Raw genomic sequence first — 8,304 nt, 5'->3', positions numbered from 1 at the left:
GGCCTCATGTGCAGGCTGCCTCCCTAATGTACCTTCCTATCAGCTTTTCCTCCTTACCAGTAATACTTTCCTGTCCCCATGAGTCTGTTTCCTGGAGTGACATCTCAAGCCCTTGGGGAATGCAAACTATGTTATCCTATCTTTTTTGTTGTTGTTGTTTATAACAAAGGTTGAATCCAGATCCAAATAACATTGTAATTTGTTATCTCATAATTCTTTTAAAAATTAGGATAAGATACGTATAACATAAAGTTTACCATCCTGTTTTTTAAAACAGATTTATTTATTTGAGAGAAAGAGAGAGTGCGCATGTGCGAGGGAGTACTTGTGAGTGGGAGGAAGGGCAGAGAGAGAGAATCTTGAAGCAGACTCCAGCGGAGCACAGAGCCTGATGCAGGGCTCCAACCCATGACCCACGAGATCATGAACTGAGCTGAAACCAAGAGTCTGAGGCTTAGCTGACTGAGCCTTCCAGGTGCCCCCGTCCTAACCATTTTTCATGTACAGTTTAGTGGTGTTAAGTACACTCTCGACGTGCAACCATCACTACTGTCCTTCCCCAAAACTGATTGCATCTTGCAGATCAGAGACTCTATACTCATTGAACACGAATTCTCCATTCTTCCCTCCTCTCAGGTCCTGGCAACCCCATTTTACTTTATGTCTCTGAATTTGACAACTCTGGGTACCACACGTAGATAGATCTTGGAGTATTTCCTCTTACTTTTAATTTTTTTTTTGGTAATTGACTTAATTTTACTCAGCATAAGGTCCTCAAGTTTCACTGACGTGGTAGCATGTGTCAGAACCTTCTTCCTTCTTAAAGCTGAATACAAGTCCATTGTCCATTGTATATCTCTATACACGTATCCATCCATCCATCCATCCATCCATCCAATGTGGGCAACTTGAATTGCCACATTGATTGGCTCTTGTGGCTAATGCTGCTATGAATATGGGGTCCAAACGCCTCTTAAAGACCTTGCCTTCAGTTCTATAAGTTACAGGCCAGAACGTGAAATTGCTGGATGATATGGTAATTTCATTTTACATTCCCATCACCAATGCCCATGAGTTCCAATTCCTTCACATTCACCAATACATATTATTTTCTGTTTTTCTTAAGGATGAGCACTAGAATTTTACTTTTAAAATATGAAATGAAATATTGCACAAGATCAGGGCATTTGAAATACTGGGCTCTAAGGGCAAGTGGAAGCAGAGGGGGCAGGTCTGCTGGGGACATCAATCTCTACACCAAAGTGTGTGTGTGTGTGTGTGTGTATGTGTGTGTGTGTGTGTGTGTGTGTTTATAATAGCCATCTTAATGGGCATGTGTTTTCTCTTCTACACAATGTATTTCTTCTCCATTTCTCCGTCTCTGTCTTCCTCTCATTCTTTTTTAAGGAAATAAGATGGTACTGTTTTTCCATAACCAGGGTTTTTCTCATTGCACGCCTGCACTGCTGATTTACAACAGAAGGGTTGTTTCAACAAGACCCAAGAACCAAGTTGAGTGGGTTGTCACTGACTAAAGATGGACTGGTTTTTGCATGAATAAAGATAACAGCTATGATGAATTAAAACACATCAAATACATTTAAAGAAATGATTTCCTAATGATACTAAAATAAAAAAGAAAGAAAAATCCATCAGTCACCTTTGAGGGTTGTATGGCTCCAATCTATTATTTTGAAAGCTGGTAAGTAAGTGAATAGAATTGAGCTTTTATTCTGCTTTTCCTTTACTAACTGTACCTGAGGTAATCAAATTATTAATGAGATGGCTTCTCTCTACAAAGTACTCTCTCTATAACGAAGGACAAAAACGATACTACAGTAACATTTCATAAGTCCCACCAACGCGACGGAGCTGGGTGCTGAGCGCCATCCTCTGCTGCCCTCATAAAATGGACACTGACCAGACGCTGACCAGACACCACATGCCTCCCCGTGGACAGTCACAGCATCACCTCTGGAACATTCTTGCCAAAAAAAGAAAAAACCCAAATCTCGGGAAGCCTAGAGGTTTACTTAGCCAATTTACAAGAAATGCAGGTCAAAGGGGACACTTGTGTTTCGAACTCATTTTATATAGAACCAATTCTGGAAATAAAACAGACATTGAAACTTGAATGAGCACATATCCATTGTGCCAAATAAGCCTAGATTTTTCCAAAAATTTCACACAAAAGCACAAAAGTGTTTGCCTAGTTCAAATTTTTATCTTAGGAAGGGGTTAATCTGAGTGGCAAAGGAGACTTTTTTTAAAAAAGGTTGGCACTTAACATGATGCCTATTATTTCTCTCGACATCCTATCTTCTTATCTTGCTCTTGGTTTTGTGGAATAAGATGAAAGAAAATTGCTAGCACTCTCTAGCCCTGTGTGCTTGGTTTTAGTAATCTCGGCTTTGATTCAGATATTTTAAATGTTTTCCTCCCTGCAAAAGGCACGAGGCTCAAATAAGGGGCCAGTGGGGTGTGGGGCAGTTAAATTGGATTCTGTAGTGTTCGGTTCCCCGACTACGGGAATAATCCTACTAATAATCTTGTCTTCTGACCTTATATAGTCTGGGGCCTTTGTTCTCTATCTGTTGAATACACACATCTTTCAGTGAACAGTGAAAATCTGAAAATTTTGAAATGCCAACTTAAAAGTGATTTGCTTTCCTTGGAAACCAAGAATGAATTCTAAGAGTTATCCCCTATGCCAAGTCCAGAAATGTGCGGATGTTATTGGTTTTTAATGATTGATACAGAATTCCCTTTTGTGGGAGAGCAAGCTACAAACAGCAAGATGGCTTGTAATGAGTCCTTACTTGAAGGTGAGTTATTTACTGTTTGTTTCCAATCTATTCATGGTTAATACTTATTGCTGAAGATGGATTGTGTGGTGTCATTTCAGTCCTTCAAACATTTAACAGTTATTCATTAAATATGTCCCGAGGGCCAGCTCTGTGTCAGGAACTACACCAGGTCATGGGACGTTAGCGATGAACAAGAAGTACACATTCTCTTCTTTCTAGAAGATTGTAGCTTGGTGGGTTTTCCAGGAAAGCACATGCCAAGACGGAATTAGAAAGGAAAGGGATCGCAGAAAGTGCCGGTCTCAGATCATGGCAAAGGGAGTGCGGGTCGAGGAGGGCAGCCTCAGAACACGAACAGGTCCGACAATGTCGCAGGAAGAGGGGACAAGGTAGGAAGGACCTCGGGTCCAGTGTGGCTCTGGGAAAGTCTCAGCTGGGCTGGGGCGAGTGCCCGGCTCAGCTTACTGACCAGAGTCACATCTGTCACAGGCCAGGAGGGGCCCCGCTGTGATATCTCTGTTGTGTGCAGGCAACCCTGGCAAAGTACGGCCTTGGTGAGAATCCCGCCGTGGATCCAGCGGGTGAGGAGGCTGGAGGCCGTCCGCGAACTGGACAGATTGTCGTGGTCATGGCTGTTGCCATGGCGAAGGCAAGCGCCGAGCACGCGTTACCATAGGGACGTCGTGGGGGAGTTTGGTTATAGAGGGAAGTTTATGGGCTGTCAGTCTTCTTTCCCTGCTCTGCTCTGTGTCCCAGCCAGCAGTGCGACCCCGCCTTCCTTGTCCTACCCTTTCCGACTGGTCCAGCTGGTGCGAGGTGCCCGGAGTTTAGAAGGCAGAGGGGAGAGTCCGGTGTGCCCCTGCCCTTCTGTACCTGCATCTTCTGGTCTCTGCAGCCAAAGCTGCATCCCCTCTGGGTGACCAGCTCCCTCAGAAAGCCCCTCACTCTGTGGCCCTGGCTTCCTGTAAATAGCCATCGTCTCTGGGACACTGCATGTTGTCATCGTCCTTTTACTCCTTGGAGGCCACAGGACCGTCCTGCCACCATTGGTCTCTCTTCCTGATCCCTGGTCTTGCCGTTTGCTCACTGGCTTCACAGTTTCCACCACCTTTGTAACCGGGTCTTTGCACGAAATCTTTGTTTGACATACCAGCAAGCTCGGTTTCCTAGTTACACCCGGACTGGAAGCCTTGTCTGAAGAGGTCATAGAGATTTCCCTGATGGAGCGACATTTAAGCTAAAACCGGGGGGTGAGCAGCAGCTCCCCCACACCCCACACGGGCCGACTGCAGTGCGATGATGGGTCGGTCCTTGCACACTGTCTTTATCTGAGATGACTCGTTGGTTTTCAGACAGCAGAAGGGCTATTTGCACCGATTTTGGAGCTGGAGAGCTTGAGTGCACTTCGCAGCGCCACCACCTTCTAGACAGGCGACCTCAGGCATTTTATGAAGTTCCCTTTGCTTCAGCGTCTCCTCTTTGTAAAATAATAATAACATCACCCTCAGGAAGCGAGGAGACGTCAAAAGGTCAATCTGTGTAGACAACATGATGTTTGATCTCTTCCCCTGCCCATGCACTGCAGGACTCAGCAGAGCCGTCCTGTGCCCCTGTGCGCTCTGGGCCCCCGGGGAGAATCCGTAGATAGGGTAGATGCTACTTCATTTTGGTTCTTTCCTTCTTTTTCTCTTTTTTAGATTTTGTTTATTTATTTGATAGAGACAGAGCACAAGCAGGGAAAGCAGCAGCAGAGGGAGAAGCAGGCGCCCACCAAGCAGGGAGCCCAATGTGGGGCCGATCCCAGGATTCCAGGATCAGGACCAGAGCTGAAGGCAGATGCTTAACCGACTGAGCCACCCGGCGCCTCTGGATAGTCTCTCTTAAATTGCATCATAGTCTGAGGTCAACCTGATTTTTTGTTACTCAGTCTTACATTACTTTCTCTTCCTGCCTGAATTCTTTTGTTTTTTTTTTCTCATCACAGAAATTCAACAATTTGGGGGAATATGTTGAGGTGTTGGTCACTTTCATTGTTTTGGTTGACAATCAGGTATGTCCTATCATTTTTCAGGTTTATTTATTTTTTCCTTTTGGGAGGTTCTTTTTTTTTTTTTTCTATGATATTATTGACACAATTTTCTATTCTATTCTATTGGTCTAGGAGAAGTCAACATTTTCCTTTCAATTTATAAATTGACTCAGTTCACTTGACATTTTACATAAAAAGCAGCAGGCCCTTATAACCAAGTTAACGATTATGGTTTATACCAACAGTAAGGCTAAATCCAGAGATCGTTTTATTGTTCTCTGGATGTTTAAGAGCCTCCCTGATGTCGGTCGTCCTTTCCAGCCACTGGAAGTACGTGATCGGTTGGAACCTGTGTGGTTAGCTGGAGAGCTACTTTGGCTCTCACTGTCTGTTGTCTGTCCTCTGCCTCCTCCGGTCCTGTCTCTTTTTCATTATCTCCTCCATTCAGAGCCATCCAGGATCTCACTGACACCCAATACAAGGCTTTATTCAGTGTTGAAGATAATTCCGGGCTTTGGCCAGTTATGGGATATAAATATCTGCACATATTATAAAGATAATCAAAACTTAGGGCAAAGATCCTGGGGCTGGTCTGCTCACCTAGAGGCTCAGGTGATCCTGATTCTCCATTGTCCATACCTGGATGCACAGTTCTAGGAACAGTTTGGGGGCAAACATCACAATCCAGGATAACCTGGACTTGTCATGTAGCAATGACATGGTGGTTAAGGGAATAAGCTCCAGGAAAAAAAAAAAAAAAAGATTAACTAGGCTCAAGTCTCTGTTTTCCCTTCTCCTGACTGGGTGATCTTTGACTACTCAATCACTTCTGCCAAGCTTTAGAGTCCTAGTCAGTACAACCATGACGATAATAATATGTTCCTCATAGGGTTGTGGTGATAGCTAAGTTAAATAAGGTTTTGCCTGGTCTCCGATATAAAGAAAATATTTAAGATCCCTAAGTTGTTATTGTCATTTTGATTACTACTAGGCAATATCTGAATAAGTATAATATTTTACTACTGTGTCTTTCTTATTTTTATCTAATAAATACACTTAGTCTCTTTTAAGATAAAAAAAGAAATTGGGGTTGCTACTCTCATATTTTACTCCTGAGGAAAACAACCCACAATCTGGGCAAGAGGTTCAATGAACTGGACATTTCAGCTGGCATTCAGGTTTTAGCAAGAATAAACTGGAGGAGAATGCTGGAAGTTTAAAGCCTATTTCTTAAATGGCTTTGGACTAGGGTGTTCTATTTTCTCCTCCAGGAAGATCAATTATCTAGATGCCAGATTTCTGCTGCCCGCTCTTCTATTTTATCCTCTTTTTCTGACTTTTTCATTTCTTTTTCCTTCACCTTTGCTTTCCGTGAGAACATGTCATATCTTTCTCCATGTCCCATATATTTTTTTTTAGTTTAATTGAGGTATAAGTGACAGAGTGCACTGTACATTTATGGCATATGCCAGACTTGACTTACATATATTACATATATTGTGAAGTAGTGACCACAATACAATCAGTTAGTGGTCATCTCCTCATATAGTTATTTTATTTTATTTTATTTTTTTAAAAGATTTCATTTATTTGACAGACAGAGATGACAAGTAGGCGGAGAGACGAGGAGGAAGCAGGCTCCCGGCTGAGCAGAGAGCCCGATGCGGGGCTCGATCCCAGGACCCTGAGATCATGACCTGAGCCAAAGGCAGAGGCTTTAACCCCAGGCGTTCCCTCATATAGTTATTTTTTAAAAATCTCTTTTAATGAGAACTTTTAGGGTCCACTCTAAAGAACTTTTAAATACAGGGCAGGGCAGCGTTAACGGTCATCAGTCCGTTGTACAGACCATCCCCAGGGCTAGGTATCATCACTTCAATTTGTTTCTTCTGAGTAGCTTCCTCCAGTCCCCCTCCCCCACACACCATAACCACGCATTTGATCTCTTTTTCTGTTGTTTTTTATTTCTTTTTTTTTTTTTTTTTTTTAGATTCTACATGTAAGTGAGATCACGTGTACTTGTTTCCTTCCTCTCCTCTCCTCTCTGCCTGACTCACCTCACGGCGCGCAGGATGCATTCGCGTCCCTGTAAGTCGCAGGCCTCCTTCCCTGTCCGGCGGAGTAGCCTTACATAGGAAGGAGTGTGTGTGGAGGAACTTTCTCTCTTTTTCAGTCGCTTCGCCTGTCGACACTGCGTGAGCTGCGCAGAGCCGTTAAGCCGCTGCTCCGTCCGGACGGGCGCCCCGAGGACTTGCTGTCCTGCGCGGTGCTATCAGTTCTCCGTGGCTAAGTGGGATTTTCGACGGTGCCGGACATGACGCGTGACCCGATGCTTCTTACATCTCCCCAACGCAGTCGCCCTCCTGCTGTGCTTTTCTTAGCACAAAAGCGACGTGGTGACGTGTTTGCTCCGGGGGCACAGGTTGCGAGAACCCTCGTCCGGCGGGACGTGTCATCCCCACGCTTCTGCCGCAGCCGTTCAGAGGCCCCGTCACGACGCCCAGCGCAGCGGCCGGGACGGACGGCCGTCCGCTTCCGCTCCGTTATGCGACGCAAGTCCAGACGCGCCGTCGCGCCGGGTCGTCCGCAGTCCGGCCGCGTCTCGCTCCCGCGCGTCCCTTCCGACCCCGGAGCACGAGAGCGCGGCGCCGTCCCGGCGGCCGAGGCACCGCGGCACACGGAGACCGGCGTGCGCAGCCCCGGAAGCGGCCGGGTGAAGCCGGCGGCCGCATCTCCGCGTCCGATAAACCCAGCAGCTTAGGAGCAGCTCTGAGGCGCGTAACGTCCTCTCCCGCTAGCCTCCTGCCGATCGGGGCAAACGTCCTTTCGTTTCAGAGAAATGCGTCGGGGCGAGGTTAACTCTGTCAGCGGGAGACGCTGCCCGTCTGTGCCCTCCGCGTGCTTCCGGTCTGTGCCCCTCCGCGTGCTTCCGGTCTGTGCCCCCTCCGCGGGCTTCCGGTCTGTGCTCCCCTCGTGTGGCTTCCGGTCTGTGCCCCCTCCGCGGGCTTCCGGTCTGTGCCCCTCCGCGTGCTTCCACTCTGTGCCCCCTCCGCGGGCTTCCGGTCTGTGCCCCCTCCGCGGGCTTCCGGTCTGTGCCCCCTCCGCGGGCTTCCGGTCTGTGCTCCCCTCGTGTGGCTTCAGGTCATCCTTTAGCTCGGTGTTTTCATGAAGCGCTGAACAGGCTTCAAGGAGAGGATTTCCTATTTTCCTATGGTTCCGTCATCCCTCCCACCCCTCCCTCCTTCTTCCCCACTTTCTAGACCTGTCCATGTTGTTGCACGTGGCAAGGTATCATTTTTCCTGGCTGAATAATGTTCCATTGTATGTGTATGTGTATATATATATATTATATGCGTATGTGGAATGGAACATTATTCAACATATATATATTTTCAACTATATATATATAAAACAATATATATAAATATATATTCAACATATATATATATATATATATATATATATATA

Source organism: Mustela nivalis (assembly GCF_964662115.1).
Source record: "Mustela nivalis genome assembly, chromosome: 11".
NCBI lineage: Eukaryota > Metazoa > Chordata > Mammalia > Carnivora > Mustelidae > Mustela > Mustela nivalis.
The sequence above is the reverse complement of the archived record's forward strand: the minus strand, read 5'-3'. Positions refer to the sequence as shown.